Genomic DNA, 26,209 nt, shown 5'->3' on the forward strand with positions numbered 1-26,209 from the left:
TGTTTTAGGAGAGGGATTTAATAATCAGAGATCCAATCATTACAGAATTATTTACCTTTAATCATTACATACTGTTCAGGGTCAACTTTGACCCATTTTAACTTTTGAGAGCTGTATAAACACCATATACACATTTATGCTAGGACTTTGTCTAATGTGACCCCGAATATACATGCAGCTGATACACAAACAAACATGTTATTGTTAATGTCTTTTTTTCCATAAATAAACAAAATACACTCTTTATTGAGGATTATTTAACCAATAATTAATGTTTGATGGGGAATTGGGGCACAGACAGAATATGAACAGTGAGGGTTAATCTGGCCGATTATTAAAGAAGGATTTACCTTGAGTCTGGTGTCTTAGAGCTATCAACAACCCTGACAGATGTTACTCTGTGATTGAAATACCGACTGAATAAAAAAGCTCATCTGCAGTGTCAGGAGAGCAGAAATTCCTTTATTCAGAAAGGATGAAACTTGAGTCTGGCACCTTAGACCACTCCGCCATCCTGACAGCTTCTCCATTAGTGTCTAGTCTACCAACCTAATTTCTGTTTCAGAAACAGTGGGGACACTATCACAATTCATCCATCTCTTCAATGGTGGACTTTTCTCTCCTGCTTTTGTTACGCCCTTTCCTCAGTAACAACGTTTACTGTAATTATCGAAAATATATACTTTTAAATAACATTTATCCTACAGGTTAGATGCAGTAGTATACAGTACATATTCCTTTTCAATCACAACAAAAATATATTTCTTAAAGACTTAACTCATCCTTTTTACTGTCACTAGTACATAACATGCAATTCTAGCGCAGCAAACTCTCACAAACTCACAATAGTCATCAAATAACCAATATATAAACAACTGTGCAAAATACATTTCTACCGTGCACATGCAAGATATAAAATAACATACACACGCGGCCCAGCTACGGGTTGAACTTTCCTAACAAGCGGGAGTGTTACTCTCACACACTCGTTACCCTATTTGACAAAACTTTACTTTAATTTACTCAGAATTCGTATATAAACACTCAAAAACATTCTCAACATGTTTATAAAATTATCACGATACAGTTAGCCGTGAAATACCAGAAACATACCTGAATAAGGGGAGGAATAAGAGTGGCGTTTCCTCAGTAACAACGTTTACTGTAATGAAGAAAATACCGCGATTCCCCTAGTAGCCTATGTGGGTGGAGACCAGAGTAATCGATCTCAGACTAACGGATCAAGACCACATTGTCGATCGCTGATAATACTGTTACATCCTAACTTTTAACAATGAACAATGAAATAAACTATGAATTAATTAAAGAGACATTTTAGTGTTTTTAAACCCTTTGTAAACAGTTTTTACTGTTTTTAACCCATTTTAAAATTGTTTCTCATGACCATATGATAATTTTAAACCTCATCACAGCATTTTAATCTTATTACAGACGATGAAATTGCAATCTTTTTAAATTTATCAGATTATTAGTGTATCATCATTTTAACTTGTCACACTTTGACTTTGGCCAACAACTGTTAACACATCTGATTTTGGATGAGGCCAGAGAAGACCATCATGCAACTTCTCTTTGAGCATAACCTCACCATGACCACTTTTTACTTCTCAACAGAAATTATAGGACTGTCAGGAGTGGGATTTGAACCCACGCCTCCATTAGGAGACCAGAAGCCCCATTTCTCAGGAAGGATGAACCTTGAGTCTGGTGCCTTAGACCACTCGGCCATCCTGACAGCTTTGCTTCCCAAGCTTAGTCTACCAACTTTCTTTCTATTTCAGTGGCCAGATATGTTAGGCAGTATTTTCTCTTCAGTATCATTTCTCACATCAGCAGCAGGATTTGAACCTACACCCCCAATTGGAAACAAGAAGCACCATTTGTCAGGAAAGACTGATCTTGAGTCTGATTGACCGATGCAGCTGTTCAACTATAAAGATATTTGATTGCTGAACAGATGAGGAAGGATGACATATTTATATTACTTAATATGGAGCATTACTTGGACATTAGACCATCTGCCACTCAACATTATGACTTAGGTTGACGTCACCCAATTAACATCGTACTCTACATCAGTACAATGATGATAGAGGATGAGATTAGCTTTGCAAAGTACCTCTTTTCAAGACAAAAGATACCACCTGTCAGGAGTGGGATTTGAACCCACGCCTCCATTAGGAGACCAGAAGTCCCATTGCTTAGGAAGGAGTTACCTTGAGTCTGGCGCCTTAGACGACTCGGCCATCCTGACGACGTTGCTGGTTTAGTCTCGCCTGCTGAATTTGGTTTGGTATCAAGTACAGCATGAGCAAAGAGATCTACTAGTCATGTGTCTTTATTCAGTACGTTGTAAACACGGTCAACTCCATTGGGAGACCAAAAATTCGGATTGTTTGGGACGGACTTATCTTAAAACTGGTAACTTCGACCCTTAAGCAATCCTGACTGCTTGTCTTTCTTCTGCTTAGTCTACCAAAAATACTTCTCTTTCAAATAAAGAGTACACAGTGGGATTTGAACTCATTCCTTCACCAGGGGATTGCTGTGTATTGTTATCACATTCTGTACTAAGTGAAGATGGCTTTGAAGAGTCCCTTTTCTTTTCACTAAAGCCTTTGCCATGTCAGGAGTGGGATTTGAACCCACGCCTCCATTATGAGACCAGAAGTCCCATTGCTTAGGAAGGATTAACCTTGAGTCTGGCGCCTTAGACCACTCGGCCATCCTGACCAGTCATGTTTGTTATTGTTGTCTTACATATTTGTGTTTTTATCAAGGACAGCATGAACAAATAAATCTACCAACAATGTGTCTTTATTCAGCATATTAGAAACCTTGTCTTCACTAAAAGAAGACAATGTTTTCTTTCTATAGGGGATATGAACAGACAACTCCATTGGGAGACCAACAATTCTGATTGTTCGGGACAGACTAATCCTAAAACTGGTAACTTAGACCTTTAGGAAATCCTGACTGCTTGTCTTTCTTCTGCTTAGTCTACCAAAAATGTTTCTCTTTCAACAGAGGACACATCAGCAAGATCATCAAGAATTTCTGACATTGGAGTGGGTTTTGAACTCATTCCTTCACCAGGGGAATGCTGTATATTGTAATTGCATTTAGAAGAAAGTGAAGATAGCTTTGAAGAGTCCCTCTTCTTTTCACTAAAGCCTTTGCCTTGTCAGGAGTGGGATTTGAACCCACGCCTCCATTAGGAGACCAGAAGTCACATTGCTTAGGAAGGACTAACCTTGAGCCTGGCGCCTTAGACCACTCGGCCATCCTGACCAGTAGTGCTTGTTTGGTTTTGTCTTGCAAAACTGAGAGCGAAGCAATCTGCCAACCATGTATCTTTATTAAGTGCTCTGTAAAGATTGTTTTAACTAATACGTCTGTGAAGGCAATATGAACGCTCGTATTCATTGGGAGGAAAAAAAAATCATCATTTGGAAAGGAAAAATCCCAAAACCTGTAACTTAGACCATTATCCAGGACTTCTTGTTCTTTTCCTACATGAGCAACATAATCAAGCATTTCTGATGTGGGAATGAGATTTGAACCAATTCCAATGCCTTCATCAGGAGACTTGTGGAATTGCCTGATCTATATTGTATTTGGGTTAAATAAATGCTGGGGGTAGTATTGACGATTACATTTTCTTTTCACACAAAATATTTGTCATGTCAGGACTTCTGGAAGGTCTAAGTGTGGTGCCTTAGGCTGCTCAGCCATCCTGACTGTAAGGCAACCTTCATCTGTACTTTCAAAGTATAGTTTAATAATGAGCATAAAATACTTCCACTGACTGTTAAGTGCACAAGGTAGAAGCCAGATGATAAGAGACTGAACCCAAACACATCACAAACATCCTCCGAGACAAAGAATGTTTCCAGTGTGGCAGCACTGACAGCCATTGGCAGAGACACAGATGTGCAGGGCATGTCTAGGTTGATAAACAGCAAATGAAGCATAAATAACAGATGTGCAAAATACAGCGAAATGTAAAAATATCCTGAAGATGGGATTTAGTCTTTTAAGTCTGGGCACATAGAGTGCTGGTTGCAAATGACATCCTGTTGACCTTAACTTGGCCAAACTTAGTCCAAAACTTCCCTCTTCAGTCAAAAATGTTGTTTTTCTTCTTGTTCCTTCCCTTGGATGGTTGACGTTCATGTGCAGAATGATGTTTGCGCAATTTGACACAAGAATGATATTTTCACAGCCATATGCCGAAGGATGAAAGTTTCTCTGAGTTGACCTAAAATCTGAGTTTAAGGCATGAGCATGATTAATGACACTGCAACTACTGTTGAACCAGTTGTGGACCAGTATGCATCTTTCACAAGTCTGATGAGGACTGAGTAGATTAAGATGGTCTACATTTTCTGTGAGGGACAAGGAGGAGAATTAATAGCCTGATAATCTAATTTTTTTTTGTATAAAATATCTTAAAACATGCTTGGACTGGAGGATGTGTTTAGGAAATCAAGCCTCAAGTCACTTGATGCTAGAGGTGGCTTTAAGGTGGATTTAAGGGTTACATTTATGGAGTACAGAAACTTATTGTACATAAATTAGTTAAGGGATGATAAAAAACTCCTCAAAGTTAAGCAAGGGCATCCAAGGTTGTCCTAAAAGCAGCCGCTGCAGTCAAATGTGTAACTGGGTCAAGAGAAGCAGCTGTCAGTATCGGTCTTTGAACCTAAGCCTCTATTTGGAGATCAGCATTGGTTAAAGGAAGGATATCCCTTGACCATACAGGCGTCTACCCAACACAGGCCCATTATTTTATCATGTGCAGAAATCTTCATGCATTTTATATTGTAACACTTGTTGCTGTTTTATTTCATTGTTTCCATTTTTTTAGAGTATTGTGATTTCCAACAGTAACCTTTGTGAACATATCGGCTTATTTGCTAGTTGGATATGATGGAAGATCCAGCTCCAGGTAGGAGTATCAGTCAGGTTATGATTTGATTATTCTGTTACATGCACATACAGTATGTTCCCCTGTATTTTTGCTTTCTCTTAATATTTATATCTATCTGTTCAGTTTAAGAGAAATATGTGAGATTTATGACTGATAAATATGAAGGAACAAAATAAATAAATAAACATGTCAGTGGCAATATTCTAACCCAAGGCTCTGTTTGAAGGCCAGAAGCTCTGTTTAATGCAAATGGATTAACACTGAGCTCGGTGCTGTAAATCAGAGTCTGTCTCCACATGATGTCAACATGGCATCTTAGCTCCGAGCCTTTTCAGACCCTGCAGTTGATGCTGACTATTCTATATTCGCACTTTTCCCTTCTCCTATATTTTAGACGTTTGATTAATGGTAGTTAAATTTTTCTGATAAAGGCAGAGATGATGAATTGTTATCTAAATCTAAGACTGTCCAAAACTGTCCTAAAATATGATATTGACTATTTGATGCCTCCATTTTTTTTTTGCCAAATTTGTCTTTTTAAGGTGTTTTTCTGTTGAATAAAAAATACATTAAAAAACCCATTATACTATACGTGTTACTGGGGTTTCAGTCTTTACTTTAAAATGTGCGTGACAGCTGGACATTTGGTATGTGGCCAGTGGACTAAAAAAACACAGCACACTCTTAACTCCGCAGGACTCATCCTCTCTGTTAAAGATTATGGCATTTCCCTCTGCCAGGCAGTGTAATGTTTACATTCAACATAATGATTAGACTGCACAGTCACATCTGTCAACTGACTCAAATACACACACACACACACACACACACACACACACACATGCACAGACACACACATAAACACACACATTACCACTCCATTCACAGCTTTCCTCCTCCCGCCTTTCACATGTTATGTCATGTGTACTCACATAACATCATGTAGTAAATCAATTGTATGTGCACATCGATCAGCCCAGATTGGTCAAAAATGTCCAAAACCAAGCCGGGCATACACACTTGCACACACACAAATAATATTTAAAGACATACATTTTCAGGTGTATATGGATGAAACACACACGCACACACACACACACACACACACACACACACACACACACACACACACACACACACACACACACACACACACACACACTAACACATGCACACATACTCAGAATAAATGCACCAAAGAACACAGATGTAAACATGGACACACAATGCATTTGTTCATTCACACGCAGACTTTTATGTGCTCAGACACAATTAAGCTCTCTCAGATCATCCATGAAAAATACCTGCATTTGTCTCTCTATGTCTCTCAGCCCGCTCCCTCTCTCTCTAACTCTCCTTCCATCTGCCACATACTGATGCAGAGGCTTAGCATGCATTGTATTTAACCTAGTCATCCTAGTGTGTGCGGGTGTGTGTGAGATTTTCATGCACCATGAAACACACAACGCCAGGAAGAGAGACAGATGGAAACAGGGAGATAGAAATATCAGTCCAGATTTAGAGAGAGTTAGCTATAATGAAGAGGGAGATGGAAAATGAAAGGAAGTGAGTGCAGAGGAGAGAAATGTTTACATTCGCTAATCACATCGTTCTCGTGAACAGTTCAATCAACCATGTGATGTCCTGAAACAATTTTCGGCAATGACCCTACAGTGTAATACACACAATGTGCAACAGAATGTACATAATATCCACTTATTGTCAAACCTGAGGTCAAAGGGGAAGTATCATGCATATTTCTAGGACTATGTTTCTATTCTGGGGCTCTGCTGGAACATATTTTCATGATTTATAGTTCACAACCTCCTTATTTAACTTATACTGGCTATACTTTATGCAGCCCCTCAGTTCAGCCTCTTTCAGAAGCAGCTCCTGTCTTTTAAAGGCCCAATCTCGATGAGCCCGCTGTGCTCTGATTGGCCAGCTTCTGGAATCTGCCTCTCAGCAGACTTCAGCCGTCTGCCTACGTTACTTGTACATACAGTTTGTAATCAGACTTAGCTTTTTTTTCTCGCTGTTTACTCAAAATGTAAAACCTCAACACATGCTCATACATCCATTCATCGTGTTCAGTCTGAAATGTGCAAGTGGACAACATGAAGAACCAAAAAAAACAACAACAACTTAGCAGCAAAGGCTACAGAATGAACAGCTGTTTGTGGGCATGCACGGATGATCTGATGTCAGTTTGACGGGGGAGTAGAGGTGATTTCAGAGCAGCCTGAAACCTACACAGGTGATTTAAAATGGTTTTGTCTGACTAGACCTCTTCTCATGATTGTGTGGGTGTGTACAGTCTGTGTTTGATTCATCTCCCTGATTCTGATGTTACTGTAGCTTTACTGCACCTGTTAAAGTGGGACAAATTACACCCTTTTCATTATTATTAGCAGTTAGAGCCGCATGCTATTCCCAGCTTGGACTGAGCAGAAGTCTAATTAACAATAACTTGAAAACACCTGTGTGGGTTTGCGGTGTCTTTAACCTAGCCAGAACAGTGGGATTACAAAGTCATGCTGTGCAATCAAACATCGCTCCGACTCATACTGTAGAGCTTAATCTTAAATCAAAGTGGAGAGCCCAAGAGTTTACCAAATATATGTGGCTGACTTTGGGGGAAATGTGCATAAAGCAATGCATAAGACATCATTTGATCACATTATATAGCTTCAATGAGCTGTAATAAATTGATATATACACAATATACCTATATGTGTGTGTGTAGATATGTCAGACAGAATAAAATAAGGTTATTTTTCAAACCTGAAAGCTGCTTAAAAAAGGAAATTGAGAGAATTAGTGGACGTTAAAGGGTTAAACATTTTGGTGCTCGGCCAATAAAGTTGATTCAGATTCTGATTGTGACATTCAGAAGGAGAGAGACAGATGAGAGAGAGAGACACGCACACACACACACACACACAGAGAGAGAGGGAGAAAGAGAGAGAGAGAGAGAGTGTGTGTGTGTGTTGGCAGGTCATACAGTCAGCTGAGAGAGCGATAGATTCACACAGAGAAGGAGAGAGAGGTAGAGACAGATAGGCAGTATGGTTTAGTGCTGCTGCGCTCTGATTGGCTGAGAGGACCTCTTGTATCTGAGTGGAAGGAATGAGAGCAAGAGAGAGAGAGAGAGAGAGAGAGAGAGAGAGAGAGAGAGAGAGAGAGAGAGAGAGAGAGAGAGAGAGAGAGAGAGAGAGAGAGAGAGAGAGTGAGAGTTGACACTGCCAGCCGACACGTGCTGCTCCGTCACATGACTCGGCAGTCTCTCTCTTTCTCCAGCCCTTTCTCTCTCTCTCTCTCTGTCTTTCAATACTCGCTCGCTCACTCTGCTTTCTCTCTCTCTCTCTCTCTCTCTCTCTCTTTGCCAATGCTCTGGTCTTTCTCACTCTCCTCTCTGCTCTCTCTCTCCTCTCGCTGTGTCTCTTTCCTCCTCCTTTTTTGCTCTCGTCTCTGTCTCTTTCTTCCCTTTTCTCCCTCTCTCTGGCATTATCCCCATCTCAATCCATTCTCTCCTCTTCTTTCCACCCTCCTCTCTCTCGCTTTCTCTGTCCTCTCTTCTCAAGTGTCTGCTCTCGCTGCTTCCAAGGCTGCCCTATCTGTCTCTGTTTTATGCTGTGTGTAATCTAATTAACTTCATTTGCATCGTTTTTTAAAGATTAAATGAAACAGCCAGTATAAATCAAAGAAATACGTTTACTATGCAACCATGCTGCTATTTTTTAAAATGTAAATCCATCCTTGTATTTCCTATCCAGCACTGTCTTTTTCTTAAATTCAAATATGTGCTTTATTGGTGTCATTATAATCAAGTACAGTGTTGCCAAAGTAGCTTTGTACAACCTTTACAATCTGTCTTTGCTCCTCATTTGTCTCAGTGTCATCCTCCGCTTCCTCTCTTTCTTCCTTGCATCTTTTTCTCTTTCCGTTAATCTTTTTCTCTGTTCCTCGCTCAGTCTTTCATTGTCACTCATTTAAATTCAGCTCCTCGATCGGGTTGATGGTTTAGTCCCATGGTTTGTGTCTCTCTGTGCTCCCCCGTAGTAGCTACAAACATGCTCTGCTTCCACCTAATACAAACACAGATCTAGCATACACACACACACACCTACACACACACACACACACACACACACACACGCACACACACCTACACACACACACACACACACACAAATCATATTGCAGAGAAAGGAAGAGGACAGGTTGCATTTTCCAGATTTTCCAGCTGTGGCAGAACAGGAACAAACATGAAACATTAAAAAAGCATACACATACACATTTATGGAGTTGTCTTTTTAATTAAAATCATACTTATAAGTGTTGTGCTTTTATTAAACCCCCGACTGTGGGAAAGCAGCAACTGTTTGAGATGGAAGCTAGTGCAGGATTACCTCACACTGCAACACCACTGCCACTGCTAAATGCTGTTTCCAACTGATTCACATTCAGAAAGCATCAACTTCTCTCCGGAAATACTAAGTAAATCATTTTATTCAACAAGCAATTATGGTCTAAATCGCTAAATTTAGACCCTTTTAATAACTGTGCTGTTGGTCTTTTTAGACATTATTGCTCTGTTAATAAGATTTGAAAACTTCTAGTAGCTTTTGGGCCAGCTGTGATTGACAGGTGGCTCAGCTGCTCCTCTCTCCGGCTCCAGGAGTCAAACTATTGTCACAATATTTCAGTTTAATATAACTACATTATGATACCTGCCCAGTTTAGCTGCCCGCACTCCTTATTTGGAAGCTCCTGGCTCATAAATAGAAAGCATGATGCCAACCATGAGCTGCCACTCTGGGCTTCAAACTGGCTCCAATGCAAACTAAAGGTCACACCTCGCTGTGTCCATTTTTACATACAGTCTATGGGGAAGACTAATTATGGTGAAGAGGTGCAGACCCAGGACCATGAATCAAATATTCCAAAAAAAACAAATATTCCCTTTACTCAGATTCCTTATCAAAATGCAAATCCACAGTCCTCCAAAGTCAAAACCAAACTACTTTCACATCCCTTTACCACTTCATTATCCATACTTTTCTTTGCATAATTTGAAAACATAAAACATGCCCTGCAGGATCGTCCAGTCCAGTGTGAATACAACTAAATAGGAAAGTACAGGTTGAATCTACTTAAAATCTTGGATCCCCAAATATATGTGATTCTATATAAGGTATAGAGTAAGGGGTGAAGTTATGCAGGTTGGGGGTCTTGGTTTGAGGTCAGAGCTCTATTTATAACATGACCTAATGTTTCACTGCTCTGCTGCACACTGACCTATGTCCCACAGCAGTGGTCATTCCTAACCCCCTGAAAAACAAGACGGCAACATTATGGCGTCGCAAGGATCATAAAAAAAAGGGGGTTCAAGGTGGAAACTGCTACAGAAGAGGGAGAAAAGAGGGAAGGGTGGGATGGTGAGACGCTGAGAGGGAATAAGAAATGGAACAAATGAGCCAAAAACAAACATTCAGAAAGGCAGAAAATGGATTGAACCTCCAGCAGAGACAGAGTGGTCTATTAATTTAGATTTTTACTTAACTGTGGTTGAAGAAGAGAGTCTGAGTTATTGTAGTTAGTCCACATTAATGTTTTATATTCAAGATTTAAGACCATCATACTGTGGTAAGCACCCTTGGCTTCATGGGTCTCATTTCAATCACTAAGTGGCACTTAAATTAGTTAAATTTGAGGAAAAAATATTGAAAGAATGAACCCAGTGGGATCTTGTTAACAGCTTTTAAGATTGAAAAAAAAGATGTGTAAAGTAATTAAACGCTAAATGACTAATTTCATCCTCCATTAGATGCGGTACGAACCATGTTAAAGCAAAAATTACACAGCACTTCTTGCTCACTCATTGAAATACTTCTCAGCAGCGGTGTGCTCAGTGCTGCCACCACTGGCCAGAAGATGTAACTGTTTAAATTATTAGTGTTGCTGCAACATATTTTTCTTGTTAGTGGCTTAGTATTTTTCATCTTTGCGTTTGTAAGACTCACCCTAGTACAGATCATTGTGCAATTAATAGACGTTTTGAACTCAGGAGTTACTGAATTGTTTGGGTTCTACAAGATAGCTTTCCAGAGCCATAACACATTATACGACTGTCCTGGATCAAGGCAAATTTCCAAATCACAAACCACAACCAACATACACAGATTGTTTTTAAGTATTCACACAAGTATTCCAGCATCACATTACACATCAGTGCTTCTTCTTTTGCATATGTGATTTTAGTCCTTTTCAAATCAATTTTAAGAGTTGTTATATGGCTTACATAACCTGAAAAAGTATGTTTCTAAAATCCAGTTTTCTTATTTACTTTAGTTTATGAACCTTGTGATGACTGTGTTTTTCTCTCTGTGATAATTGAAGTTTTCAAGCTATGATTTCTCCACACTATAATCAAGTGAAAAAGCCTATTAGAGTGTTTATGACTGCAACAGGGAGTCACAAGTTTAATTTTTTGGGTCACAAGCTAGAAAAAGCTGTAAATCAGAGGATTAATAGTTTCTGTGCCAGTTCAAATAATAAACAGGGAGGCAGGTAGCCTTGTGGCTTGTCGTCCCCTGTTGGTTTTATATTTATGCATTAGGAAAACCTCCAAAACGACCCACACGTTTAGTAAAATCAATCCATAATTCCACAAGGGCGTCTTCTGAATGTATTATAAGGGCTTTTGTTGATGGTGTGTGTGTGTTCACACTCAAAATAATAGTAAAAAAAAAAGTTTCTCAGGTTAGCTCTTTAGTCAACAGAGCACGCCCTGCAGCAGGTGGACAGCAGCGGTACTGATCCATATGCTGCTGTTTGCTTTTGTCACAGCTGTCAGAGGGGGAGGAACGTGAGACGAATCGTGCCGCTTGTGCTAAGCCCACATGGAATATTGATTAGAGCGTAAACACATGCATGCTTGCATACATACACACACACACACATGCTTTCACGTACACACACAGGTGCAAAAGGCACAGTTGGACACATATGCGCAAGTGTGGAGAAATCCATGAGTGAAAGACGGACAGAAAGGCTATAAAACAATGTGGAGATCCATTTTTCTTGGCTCTTCTCAAATACAAGTGAGGTCCACTTACCAAATAGCCACTTGCATCACAGGTCCAGTAAGTAAGTACATGAAATGACAATGAGAGAACTGACACCTTCATTGTGTTACCAAGCCCTAAAACTTGGGCACTAAAGTTGTGACACACAGGTAGCAACAATGGTGTGAGTGTTCAGTAATGAGTCTGCTGCCGTATGAGTTCTTCACTGTATTAATGATTGAAAATGTCATTGATTTTGCAATTAATCAGTTGGATGCTTGATATGATGACTTCAACTGGCTCAGTTTTATGCTTCTCCCCTTCTCGGTTTCTGGGATTATATTTTTTAAAACTGGTGTCTTGGTGGCGTACGTTAGCACTCTGCACTATGACTGCTGTTTCATTACAGATAAAGCACAAATATCTTGTGCTCCCCTCAGGAAAAATGAACACATTTTTCATTTCTTTCCACTCATCTTTGAATGGACAGTTTTTGTCATGCTTTCTTTTTTGAAATGGCAAGTTTTGATGATTTCTTTTTTTTTTTTTACTTTTTCAATTGCAGCTTAGACATTTGACGAAGTAATGGTGGCATGATGTGATTGGGATGTACCACTTGAAAGCAGCAGAAATTGTGCTTTCTTATTGAATATATAAAATATGCTCTAAAGGATTCAGAATATTAAATCCCTTTCAAAGTGAGCTTTAAGGAGAAATAAATAATACAGAGTCCAACTTATCATTTAGTGACTGAAACTACAAGACGGTCGCCTCTGCAGAAGATTCACCTAAAAATCATTTTGAGGTGAATCTTGTGCATGAATCTCCTCCTCTATCAATATTCATCATCTCAGTTCTTTATTGAATCCAATTAAATTCAAAAACGAAAAGAAGATTGTTTTACGTGTAAAGAGGCCTTCTTTTTAAATTACATAAAACTTTTTTGTTTATTTGTCCAGTGGTTTGACTGAGGATCCAAACTTCTATCATCTTGTTAAAACAGTCAGTTGTCTCTGTAAACCAACTCTCATTAGCTGTTATCGAGGTTTTTAAACCCTATTAAGAGCAGGACCCAATTTTTAAGTAAATCTAATGCTGCCCTGAGAATTAAAATTACTACGCTCATTAAACCAGCCTCATTAAAACATCTTATTACTTTCATTATGTAAAGATATAGTATCAATAGATCTCCTCTAGTGAGGCGAGACAGTGATCCTGTGAGGCTCAATGAGCAAGGCATCAACACTGGAGTCAACTGTAGACTCAATTCCAAATAAAACTGGAAAGCTTTGACTTTGTTATAGTTGTTAATATTTTATGTTAAGTACAATGAATGTTGCACTTTACTTAATCATAAAACAAACTTCATCATTTACCTTTAAGACCGATTTCCAATGAAACTGGGGACTTCTCTCTGCTCTCTTTGCACTGTTGAGTCTGTGTTTAATAAGACAAACTCAATGTTTGACGTGCAGCCAAAAAGGTCATTTTACTGATTATCAGTCGGAGCTAAAGCGTTAATGTAAACCTGTGAGATTAGTTTGAACTGGTCAGATTTATTTAAGTATATAAGTCTGCAAAAGTGTCCACAGCTCTGGAAGCAAAAGTCAAACATATCAAATGTAGATGACAAATCACATTTATGCACAGATATTTAGCATTTACCCTCAAAAGAGAAGGTCTAATTTGAGTAAAAACTACAATTATTCATTAAAAAAGGAGGAGACTTGTTGCATAGATGGTGTCTTTCTCTTTCCAGTAGGATTACTATGTATTTGAATTGTTTCTAAATTAACACAGAGTTTCATACATACAGATAGTGTCATAAACAACATGAACCAGAAAAAACACAGTGTCAGTCAAATCCAAAACCATCAGTCATTTGCACAGAATACAGTTGGACACCTGTTGCTATTGTTGGACAAACATGTCACAAAGCAAGAAAATCAGCATTAATGACCATGCTTCTTTTGTTTTAGTTTGTGTTACAAATTTTAAAATGGTTTCTTAAAGCAGTTGTAGTTACTTAACCCATAAATGAGAAAGAGGCCCTTCACTTCACGTTAAAATGTAGAAATTATAAGAAAACTGTGACGTGGTTTACAGTTAAAAGTGAGATCATGTTGAAATCACATCAGGGGAGTTTCCAGATCCTATGATTCACAATTCAGATAATGAGGAGCAATATATAACGCACATATGACAGTAATTCATTTGACTTTGTGTGACTGCATTTTATATTTATATTTTAATACAGTCCAGTAAACCTGTCACTTTTAAATGACAGTTTTTTTTAATCCTTATCATAATCATTGTAATAATAGTTATTATTATCAAATACATTTTATTTATACTGCACTTTTTAAGTCACTCAAATATGCTCTATGATAAACCCAAAAAAAGTAGTTGCACACAACAACAACAATAACAGAGCAGCAAGAAGGACACATAGTTAAAAATATAAAAATGCAGTAAAAAATCATTTTAAAGTATCAACTAAGAGCTGAGTGTTAGTTAGCGACTCTAAAAGGAGAGTTTTGAAAGCTTTTAAACATGATTGAGAGTCACAGCATTTAATTTCTGGCACAATGAACCAATTTTTTTTTTTTGAGGCGTTTCCTTATTTATGATTAACCTCTGATGTGGGAGTGTGCAGACAGCAGACTGAGTGTGTGTGTGTGTGTGTGTGTGTGTGTGTGTGTGTGTGTGTGTGTGTGTGTGTGTGTGTGTGTGTGTGTGTGTGGATGGGGAGAGCATGGGTGTGACCTGGGTGTTACTTTATTGGCTAAGTGTGTGTGAGTTCATGTGAAGAATGTGTATGAGTACAGTGTGTAAGGTATGTGTGTGCGTGTTTGTGTGTGTGCGTGTGTGCGTGCGTGTGTGTGCATTAAAGAAGTACTCTGTGTTATGAGAGATTTTATGTCTTTGTGTGTGTGAGAGAACGAGAGAGAACAAACATTGACTCACTTAAGAAACAGAGGAATTAAACACAATATGGGTTGATGTATGTGTGTGTGTGTGTGTGTGTGTGTGTGTGTGTATATGTGTGTGTGTGCGTGTGCGTCTGTGTGTGTGTGTGTCCAGTCGGCTGTGAGTGTGTGAGTCTGACTCAAAGCAGCGTGTGTGTACACTGCGTTGGATACGTCGCATTCTTGTCATTGATGTTTCAATGGGTCGGTGTCTGTTCTCAGCAACTTCTGCTCTTCAGCCTCTAAAGAGGACGACAGGGTTCAAACGCGGGAAAACCTATTTTAGGGAGTTTTTTAGTGATAACACAAGTATTTTCTCAAGTAATCTTATTTTACATTCAGATATTCTTTTTTATGAACTATCTAGCACCATAAAACAGGAGCATAAAAAAAGTATTATAAAAAGCTACGAGTGTGCACATATTAATTTTTACAGCATCTCTATGCTGCTGTAGAGAATGCTTTAAAAATAGATGACATACGAAACACTTTGGTGTACATAAAATATAAAATATGCAGTATATCAGCACATCAAACCAGAGGAATGCTTTATTTTCTGACCTTGTGTTGAACTTTGGCTTCCAGAAAAGTTTTAAAACTAAAAAGAATCTGTTGCACCTCTTATTAAACTGTATGCTCTAGCAGCCATTTATTTTTCAGATAACAGTGCAGAAGTTTTACATTTTAGATCTTATATGTGATTTTTGAGAACCTCATGTTTCCAGCTTTCTGTGGTTAGTCAGCTTTCACATTAACCCTCCTGTTGTCCTCTGGTCAAGGAAGGAAGGAAGGAAGGAAGGAAGAAAGGAAGGAAGGAAGGAAGGAAGGAAGGAAGGAAAGGAGTAAGGAGGGAGGGAGTAAGGAGGGAGGGAGGGAGGGAGGGAGGGAGGGAGGGAGGAAGGGAGGAAGGAGGGAGGAAGGGAGGAAGGAAAAAAAGAAGGAAGGAGTAAGGATGGAGGGAGGAAGGAAGGAAGGAAGGAAGGAAGAAATGAAGGAAGGAAGGAAGGAAGGAAAGGAGTAAGGAGGGAGGAAGGAAAGAAGGAAGGAAGGAAGGAAGGAAGGAAGGAAGGAAGGAAGGAAAGGATTAAGAAGGGGGGGAGGAAGGAAGGAAGGAAGGAAGGAAGGAAGGAAGGAAGGAAGGAAAGGAGTAAGAAGGGAGGAAGGAAAGGAGGAAGGAGTAAAGATGGAGGGAGGGAGGGAGGAAGGAAGGAAGGAAGGAAGGAGGGAGGAAGGAAGGAAGGAAAGAAGGAAGGAAAGGAGTAAGGAGGGAGGAAGGAAGGAAGGAAGGAAGGAAGGAAGGAAGGAAGGAAGGAAGGAAGGAAGGAAGGAAGGAAGGAAGGAAGGAAGGAAGGAAGGAAGGAAGGAAAGGAGTAAGAAGGGAGGGAGGAAGGAAGGAAGGAAGGAAAGAAGGAACAGTCAAAAGAGATGGGGTCAATTTGACAACAGGAGGGTTAAATGTCCTACAGTGATTTCCACCTTGGATGCAGTTTGTTGAATAAAATAAATAAACACAGAGGACTACAGAAAGCAGCAGAATATTTAGGAATATATTCATTAGGATTGCAGAGGTAATTTTATGAGTGCAACAGAGTATGATCCTCTGTTCCATAATGCATTAAATACTGTGGATGTGCAATTCTTCTTGTATAAAGATATGGTTGGCAATTTTCTATAGTTTTCTTATGTCAGTAAATCTCATATGCAGAACCAGACTAATAATGAACTCATCTGACGTACAAGTATTGTGTGTGTGCATCCAAAGCTTCTAATGCCACATTGTTCTGCACCGTCTACCTCCGCTGTTGTTCAGAAACTATTAAAAACATGTCAATGAGTCACACCGCTGCACTGGTTGACTTTCATCCCCGAGGACAGTGATTATTGTTGCTTGTTTAGAAACAGCGCCGAAGAGTAAAAATAGATAATAACATAGTAATCTGCCACTCTTTGGAGCCGTTTCTATACAAGCTGTGGTAACAGGCTTCGGATAAACACACAATACACTAAATAATAAGATCAATTCATTGTTTGTTTGGCTAACTACAAATCACGTTTGCTGACAATAAGGAAATATAAAGAATCACTAGTCAATTCCTTTAACCCTTAGATGCATAAGTGGGGTCAAAAATGACCCCAGCGGTTGTTTTTTTGCAATATCTTTGTAATTTTAAATTTTTATCGTTTAATCTTCCATGTATTCCTCAAATAGGTTGTCTTTGACACGAGGCCATTTGGATTCGTATCTAATTGTTATATTTTTTAAGTAATTGCATTTTTTGTATCAGTACCACACTCTTCCATACGTGGGGTCAAAAATGACCCCAATCATTTTCTATGGAATTTCAGGGGTTAACCCTAGGAACCTTTGATTTTTATCAACTGTGACTGTCAGGTATATTTACTGTCGATCCACACATCTAATGTCAGCAGTCTCACCACCCCTAAAGATTATTTTTTCACAGCAACATACATGTATTATTAGTACAAGCATTATCATCATTTGTATACCTCAGAATATATATGCTGTTATAAAATATGAACTTAATTTCCACATACATGATTTTTGTGTGATATAGTGTTGTGTTATCATCATCAAATTGTAAAGTGTCCTTGGATATGTGAAAGGTGCTATATAAATCACACCTATTTTTATTATTATTATAATTATTATTATCAAATTACTTTCTAGTTAGCTAACACTAGCTAACTAAGAAAGCTAACATTACTGCATTTGTTGTGTAGAGAAGCAGACTCTCACTATGATGGTTAGGGTTAGGGTTATGACAGGGCCAACAGAAGAGAAAGAGGTGTAAGATGTGTGCAAAGCCACCAATAGTTGCTGGAAATGCAGTGACCCTGTGTGCAGTGCTCACAGCCAGAAACAAGTAGTTTGTAACAGCTGCTCACAGTGAGAAGAAAGAAGACGCGTGAGTGTACATGCATAGACAGACAGACGGATACACAAACAATGAATGTTGAAGTTGTGTTAGCATGGAAAACATGAAATCATTCTTGTGTTATAATATTGCATTAAATGCATTGATTCTAATTGGGATACTTTTTGGATGTTAACCGTTTTTGACCTTTTTGAAAGCTGGGATAAAAATGTTATTAAAGTGATAAATGAGCTTGTCAAACATGAAATCATTCTTTTGTTGACCAAAATATAATACAAATCATCATCTTTAACCAAAATGAAATACATTTCTTAAGTTTACAGCATAAAACGCATTCATTCTAATTGGGGTCATTTTTGACCCCACTCATGGAAGAGTGTAGGTATCAGTAGGTCATGCATCTAAGGGTTAAATCATCATTTTCATTATAAGTTCCATCAATATTTTAAACCTTATATGGAAATAAAGACACATCTAATATTGAGTGTTCTCATAATAGTGTAAAAACCACAAACTAAACACAAAGCTAAACTCAAAATGATGAAAAGAGTTGTTGCTGTAGTTGAAGATCATTTACTGCTAACTCCTTCACAATGACACGGAGTGAAAAGACGGTGATTCATCAGTGCGTCTGTGTAGATTCAAACTGTTTCCTCTTGTAACTAACGAGCAGCTTTACCTGCATTTCTGTCATTTCCTGATCAGACTGACAGGAAGTGATGCGTTGTTTGATCTAACTGTATAAACATGTTAAACAAACAATACAACAATACAATAACATCACAATATTATGTCTTGAGGACATCATTTAATACACACATTTCAAAATGAAATAGTTGTATTCATTTGAAATACAGCTCTCAGAAACTATCAACTAAGATGGGTGAACCCCAAGTGCTGAATTTGCACATTTTGGCAAATTTTCTTATTGAATATTTGTTTAGTATGAGTTTCAAGACAGACCACTTCTGTTATTTTACAACTTTAATTCCATCATGAAGACATAAATTCTTGATTAATATTGCAAACATGACTTCCTCACAAAAAAAGCTGGAAACAAGCTCATCAGCTTATTTATCGTATACTCTCTATGTTTTGCAAAGGGCAGAGTTAACCATAAATTCCACAAAAATAGCAGAACACTTTATTTCCTTAACTCTTACATACTGTTCATATTCTGACTTACAATGAGTCTCTACACCAATTCACATTCATAAATTCCCCACCAGTCATTAATAAATGTTTGAATTTTTTTTTTTATGGTTCAGGAGAATATTTTATAGAATATAATGAATACAACAACATGTTTGAATGCTAATTTTTAAACTTTTTAATGTCAAACTTGTATATTTGCATATAAAACTGTGTTTAATTTCCATTGTTGTATACTGTGTGGGTCACATTAGGAAAAGTTACACTATAAGAAATATGTATAGGGTGTTTTTACAGCTCTCAAATTTGACCCTGAACAGTGTGTAAGGGTTAAAAATGTAGGCTTCAACATTTCTCAAGAAAGTTTGAAACCAAATACAGAGAAAGTTCTTTAAGACACTTATTCAAATTCATGTTTTGATGTGTCTGTTAAAAGGAGTTGAACAGGTGGACCGAATAGGGGGTGACAACAGGAACTGAGGGATTAATATTCATTATGAAACAGGATTTAGAAATTCAGGAAGGAAGAACAGACGATCCAACAAACACTGAACTGAACAACAGGTCTTAAATACAAACTGAACTAACGAGGAAACAGGCAAGTAGCTGATTGGCTGGGAGGAATGATGCAGGGCAGGTGTGGAGGGGAAAGGTAGGGTTGGGGAAAGTATGCAGGAGGAAAGATAGTACAAGGAAATAATTCAATAAAGACAGAGATGACAGGAGAGTGACAGAATCGTGACAGCGTTGCGATGTCTAGACCACCTTCAGATCTAAAACTTGAAAGCAAAGAAAAGCCTTTCTGAGTTTCGTGGGAGTAAAAATCAACTTTCGAGAAGAGTATGTTTTGAAGTTGGGAGCCAAATTCACTTCCTTTTCTGGCTGCCGAGTTTATTTTTCTCCTTGATATTCTCCTTGTGGACATTTGGAGGTGTTAAAACTGCATTCTTTTCATCTCAGTGGTTGTTAGTTCACACCTTCTGTCACACCACCTAACAGCCTGAGGACGAGACTGTTGTTTCAACCTGACGGAGTTGGCTGATTGTCAGCTGCCTTACTCAATCACCGCATGTAATCACTGTGCGTGTGTTTTTCCGCTACAAAGTAGTCTGCACGTTTAAGGAGGAGCCACTCAGGTTTATTATTATAGTCACAGTGCAGTCCATACAAATAAACTGTAACCAGGAAGATATGTAAGATTACAGGCAGGAGCTTGTCTAGAAAGGTTTAGTGCTTAACCAGTCTGGTGATATGTTGTGAAGAGATTTCCTTAAACCCTCAAATACTGTTCATATTCTGACTCATAATTAGTCTCCCATTAGTTATTAATACATGTTTGATTCATCTTTAACAGAGCTGAGAGCAAACTGTGTATAATGTGTGTATATATGCATGGAAACAAAGACATACACAATCACTATGTGTGGTTAAGGAGAACAGATTTTTTGAGTTTTTTAATAAATGCAGGTTGAATATGTTCAAAAATGTGTATCAGCTGCACAAACACTTTAAAAAAATGCATTGTAGCTCCATATTTGTATATTTGGGGTATTGTGTGTATATATGCATGGAAACAAAGACATACACAATCTCTATATGTAGTCCATGAGAACAGATGTTTTGAGTTTTTTAATAAATGCAGGTTGAATTTGTACAAAAATGTGTCTCAGCTGCAGAAAAAACTAAAAAAAGATGCATAGTACCTCCATATTTGTATATTTGGGGTATTATGTGTATATATGCATGGAAACAAAGACATACACAATCACTATATGTGGTTAAGGAGTACAGATGTTTTGAGTTTTTTAATAAATGCAGGTTGAATTTGTACAAAAATGTGTAAAAAGATGCATTGTAGCTCCATATTTGTATATTTGGGGCCACATTAGGATCAGTATAGGGTATTTTTTTTTTACAGCTCTACAATGTCAAAATGAACAGTATGTAAGGGTTAAAGCAATTGAATCTAAATTTTAACAATAAAAAGAATCATTGAGCGCTTATCCAATGAATCTTCTTCGTATGCGGCTGGAGAGAGCTCCTAAAACAGCACACTGAAACCATTCTGGGACACTAAAACTCCAGACTAAGATGAATCTTTATAGTGATCAGCAGCTCTACAGGAAGAGGGTTTATATAACCGACACTCTTGAGGCTCATACAACACACAACAGAGCTTTAATACTCGATGTAATGCATGAGAGGACTTGTGGCTGCTTGTTGGATATCGATATTGGTCTAAAATTGTTTTGGCAGTGGAAGGTTTATGTTGTTTTTTATAGCAGCTTGGCAACAGAATTTTAAAAAAGTGACTTTTGGTTAGAATAAAGGTTATTTTTTCAACATTTTAACATCTAAAATGGCTAAAACTGCATTTAAACTTTGTGTCGTCCTCCCGGGTCAAATGGACCCTGTCTGTTTTGACTGTTCCTTCTTTCCTCCCTTCCTTCCTTCTGTCTGTCCTTCCTTCCTCCCTCCTTCTCTCTTTCTTTCCTCACCCCTAACTTCCCCCTTCCTTCTTTCCTCTGTCCTCCCTCCCTCCTACCTTCCTTCCTTCTTTCCTCCGTCCTTCCTCCCTCCTTTCCTTCCTTCCTTCCTTCCCCCCTCCTTTCCTTCCTTCTTCCTCCCTCCTTTCCTTCCTTCCTTCCTTCCCTCCTTCCTTTCCTCCCTTCCTTACTCTCCCTCCTTTCCTTCCTTCCTTCCTTCCCTCCTTCCTTCCTTCCTCCCTCCTTTCCTTCCTTCTTCCTCCCTCCCTTCCTTCCTTCCTTGACTCGAGGACAACAGGAGGGTTAAACTAAAGCTCTTGCAAGACACATTAGCAGCATCCTACCTGAACTGGGTTATACTCTTTGAATTTGTGGTTAAACATCAGAATTAGACTTAATCTGAGTTTACCTTAGTGGAGTTCATTGTTGTGAAACTACGCTGTAATTTGGCGTTACACTCAACAAAACTGTACTTGTATAATCCAGGTGGCGTTCATGCTCTCTCGTTGAAGAAACTGTAATACAAACTGTGAATCATTACAGTGACTCTAATACTGTGTAATTTCCTTGGAAGGGATCCAGATAGATTTGAGAACACACCTTCAACCACCTGCCTGAAACAACAGAGCCGTCGTCGCCTAAACCCGCCCTCAGCACACACGGATAGAGACAGAAGAGCTGGTAGAGGAACAGTGGAAGACAAAGAGACGATAAAAAGAGAGAGAGTGAGTTTGGTGGTAGGCGGAGGACATGATAAAGGAAACATAAATGCTTTAACCCTCCTGTTGTCCTCGAGTCAAGGAAGGACAGGAGCAATGAAGGAAGCAAGGAAGGAAGGAAGGAAAGAAAGCAGTAAGGATGGAGGGAGGAAGGAAGGAATTAAAGGAAGGAAGGAAGGAAGGAAAGGAGGAAGGAGGAAGGAAGGAAGGGAGGGAGGAAGAAGGAAGGAAGGAAGGAAGGAAAGGAGTAAGGAGGGAGGGAGGAAGGAAGGAAAGGAAGAAGGAAGGAAGGAAGGAAGGAAGGAAGGAAGGAAGGAAGGAAGGAAGGAAGGAAGGAAGGACGGAGGGAGGGAGGAAGGAAAGAAGGAACAGTCAAAAGAGATGGGGTCAATTTGACCCGGGAGGACAACAGGAGGGTTAAACTAACTAAAATCAATTGCTTTGTTGCTCAGTGAATACATAAATAACAGTCTTGATTACTAAAATAATGAATGAATGAATTTATACATGTATGAATGAATTAATGTAGGATCAAGGTAATGAATGAATGAGCATGTCTTATTAGATTATTAGATTTTTAAATCTAATCTAGATATAAAGGGGTCAGTCTCTTTATTTTATTTATTATTTTAAATATATTTTTATTTAACAAGGTTGACTTAATGAAATCTGCAATAAATACTAAAAAAATGTGTTTTAACTCAGGAAATTCTCTCTTATAAGAAGCATTATACCATTTAAATAAAATATAATGCTGAAAATGTCAATTTTATTTTATTTTATTTATTTGACTGTTATACTTTCAATAAAAACAACTGTTTAGTGTGGGCTGATTTTCAGATCAAGAGAATACGTAATATGCATGGATCATGGTGTGTGTGTGTGTGTGTGTGTGTGTGTGTGTGTGTGTGTGTGTGTGTGTGTGTGTGTTTGTGTGTGTGTGTGTGTGTGTGTGTGTGTGTGTGTGTGTGTGTGTGTGTGTGTGAGCGTTCGTGCGTGTGTGTGATCGACATTTTGGCAGGTGGCCTGTCATGCAACCTCTGCTACTCTGGAAATATCACGCACACACACAGACACCAGATGTAGCCTCGGCCAGATTAAAGAAACAGATTTCCAAAATGAGATGATGCATGTGGAAACGACCTCTGTATGTGTGTGTATGTGTGCATGTGTGCGTGCACGTGTGGTTGTCTTTGAGTGTGTGTGTGTGTGTGTGTGTGTGTGTGTGTGTGTGTGTGTGTGTGTGTGTGCTACATCTACACTACATTGCGAGGACTCACCTAGCGACAAACATTGAGGTTAATCAAGGTTAATCTTATATTTTCGGGTTAAGACTCTGTTTTTTGGAGGATTAGGTTTATCATCAGCGTTAGAGACGAGGTTACACGTGTCACGGTTTGGTTTACATTCAGGGAATTCATTCAATCAATTTGTCCTCTGAAGTATAGTTTACATGTTTATGTGTGTGAGACGGATTTTCCTTGGCGCGCCCTGATGCTACCTCTGTCTTCTGATTTTTTTTTACATCACTGAAACATCTGTGCCTCTTTACTCCATCTTCTCTCTCTCTCAAACTCACACTATGTCCATCTCTCCATTTCTTTCTACAGTATTTCTCTCCATCTGTTTAATATAGAGAGCAGTTATTCCTAACTCTTATACGTTATATTAAAAATAAGCTGCTAAGCTTTTGTGACACATCCAGTTCATCACCTTCACCTGTTTTTTATTGAATTACTGTAATCTGATTAAACTGTATTTCACCTGTGTTGTAGCCTTGTTAAAGTCATATTTTACAGTACAGATATAGAGACATTTTCAGTGTTCTAGGCTTGTGTATTTATGTCAATGAGTAGCTCACCTTTTGTAATCATCTCTACATACATTTTCTTTATCATAACTATATTAACTGCAGTAGAAATACACACTTACATTGCTTATTTTGCAGCTGAGTTTAAATCTACTAAGAATTAATGATACACTTGAGATGAATCCATTTAAGCTATATAGTATAATTCATCATTTATGAATGGCCCAATGTTGTTGACATCTGACATAGTAAAGCATGTAAATGAACCACTCTCTATTACATGTAACTCATTCATCCACTGTAGCAGAGTTATGTTTAATATACAACCCAACACGTCCACCACAGGAAACAGCTGCTGACCAATCAGACTGCTTGTCCGAAGCTGCAGGTTGTGTAAGCACTACTGTGTGTTTTCAACATGAAAGTATGTTTTCAACATGAAAGTACACAGAAGCACACTGCCATGAGATACGGGAATAGAATATGACTTATGTAAGAGAGTCTCGTCCTGCACATAGACACACATGCACACACAGGATGCTAAAATATTCACATGCACATACAAGGAAACATGAAGGAGTCCTGCAACATCTACAGTATGTGTGTGTGAGAGTATGAATGATAGACCTGTTGCTCAAGAAGAAGCAGAGACTCACAAAGAAAGAAACGCACATAATTGACTTGAGTGTTTAGCAAAATGACATATCCTTTTAGTCCTTAAGACTGTGCTTGATTCATATGCTCTTCTCCCTTCCCCGTGCATCAGCTAAATCAGACCTAACATCCTCTTATAATATTGGGTTTTATGTCTGGTTTGGGCCATTTTGTTGCCAGCAGCTTTAGTCTCTGGCTATGTTTGGATCCTGCAGCTGTTTGAAAGCAACTCTCTAGTGATAAACTGAACATTTTTGGTATTATGACTTTATTAGGACGACTTAAACACTCCATTACTTTTCATCTCAGTGAGGTTATACCGTGTCATCTGGAGAGCTAAGCTAATGCATTCAGAGGGCACACGTCCGTTGAATGAACTGATCCCTGAAGTGAGACGCAGCTATTGTATCAATTTCTAAAGAACTTTATTAATCTCGATAGAGAACAATGGTCACTGTAGTACCGCAGTACTGTAAGTAAAAGGAAGCGGACCCAAAAAAGATGTTCATGCATATTGAATAATAATAATGTGAGTTACAAAAAAAAGCAGAACAAACCATTTAATTTAAATACCATATAATAAAATAAAGCAAATACATATGCTTAATAAATGTAACACATATACAAGAATATATTGTAGATACATGGAAAAAGCTGAAAAATGCAACAATAGAAAATGCATTACCATTACTAATTCTAGAGGCAAATCATACTTAAATTATCTCCAAAAGTTTTAATTGATTAAACACATCAGTAAACAGAGTTGTTGGCTGGGGAATTTCCAAGAATTGATATTGATTCTGTGTCAGGTTTTATTCAATAAAGTCTTAGGAATTTAACTGGGGACACAAAATGAGAAAACATCACTCCATGCACGCACACACACACGCACACACACACACGCACACACGCACACACACACACACACACACACACACACACACACAAACAAACACAGACACATGCACACAGACGCATATGTTAATGTTCTGCAGTGTGACTGCAGGGATCTTGTTGGACAGCATAATGCTGTCTGTTACATGTCGTGATGCTTCTGTACAGAAAAAAAAATCACACAAGCTGCTGTTTCCAAAAGCTTAAAACCTGCAGAGTTTAATTTCACTCCACTGTGATGTCACACAGCTTTTACATTTGATCATAAGCAGCCTGCACTGAAATTAAATTTCAAAGGTTTTCTCTACAAAATCACTGAACATGTGAGTCCGCCTGTACCAGAATAATGTCAGCATTCTTGTTTTGATCAAACAGCGTATTTAATGACTTCCTGTATTTTTATATTAACAAGTACAATGATGCTTGTAGAGTGTTTTCAAGTCTCATAGACCAGACTGAAGTTGATGGATGGTCACAAAAAGTATCTGACTTCAGCACCAGGGACCAGACTGGATCATTAAAGCAGGTTTAACCACAAGGGTGTCAGAATAGAAAATGTTTACATGGATCAAGCGTTTCTTTTTTTGGCCTTAGTGACGTGAGG

At 38.5% G+C, this 26,209-nt stretch overlaps 4 non-coding genes across 4 annotated transcripts; all 4 read right to left on the minus strand.

Moving 5' to 3' along the window:
* Positions 1-1,647: 1,647 nt before the first annotated feature.
* Positions 1,648-1,756, minus strand: trnal-caa (transfer RNA leucine (anticodon CAA)). The gene is made up of 2 exons: positions 1,719-1,756; positions 1,648-1,693 (listed from the first exon to the last, which is right to left on the minus strand). It is a non-coding gene; the product is annotated as a tRNA-Leu (tRNA).
* A 410-nt stretch (positions 1,757-2,166) lies between these two features.
* trnal-caa (transfer RNA leucine (anticodon CAA)) lies at positions 2,167-2,275 on the minus strand. The gene is made up of 2 exons: positions 2,238-2,275; positions 2,167-2,212 (listed from the first exon to the last, which is right to left on the minus strand). It is a non-coding gene; the product is annotated as a tRNA-Leu (tRNA).
* Positions 2,276-2,645: 370 nt separating this feature from the next.
* On the minus strand, positions 2,646-2,754 carry trnal-caa (transfer RNA leucine (anticodon CAA)). Its single transcript has 2 exons — positions 2,717-2,754; positions 2,646-2,691 (listed from the first exon to the last, which is right to left on the minus strand). It is a non-coding gene; the product is annotated as a tRNA-Leu (tRNA).
* A 449-nt stretch (positions 2,755-3,203) lies between these two features.
* trnal-caa (transfer RNA leucine (anticodon CAA)) lies at positions 3,204-3,312 on the minus strand. Its single transcript has 2 exons — positions 3,275-3,312; positions 3,204-3,249 (listed from the first exon to the last, which is right to left on the minus strand). It is a non-coding gene; the product is annotated as a tRNA-Leu (tRNA).
* Between the last annotated feature and the right edge of the window lie 22,897 nt (positions 3,313-26,209).

This window comes from Scomber scombrus, chromosome 9, assembly GCF_963691925.1.
Source record: "Scomber scombrus chromosome 9, fScoSco1.1, whole genome shotgun sequence".
NCBI lineage: Eukaryota > Metazoa > Chordata > Actinopteri > Scombriformes > Scombridae > Scomber > Scomber scombrus.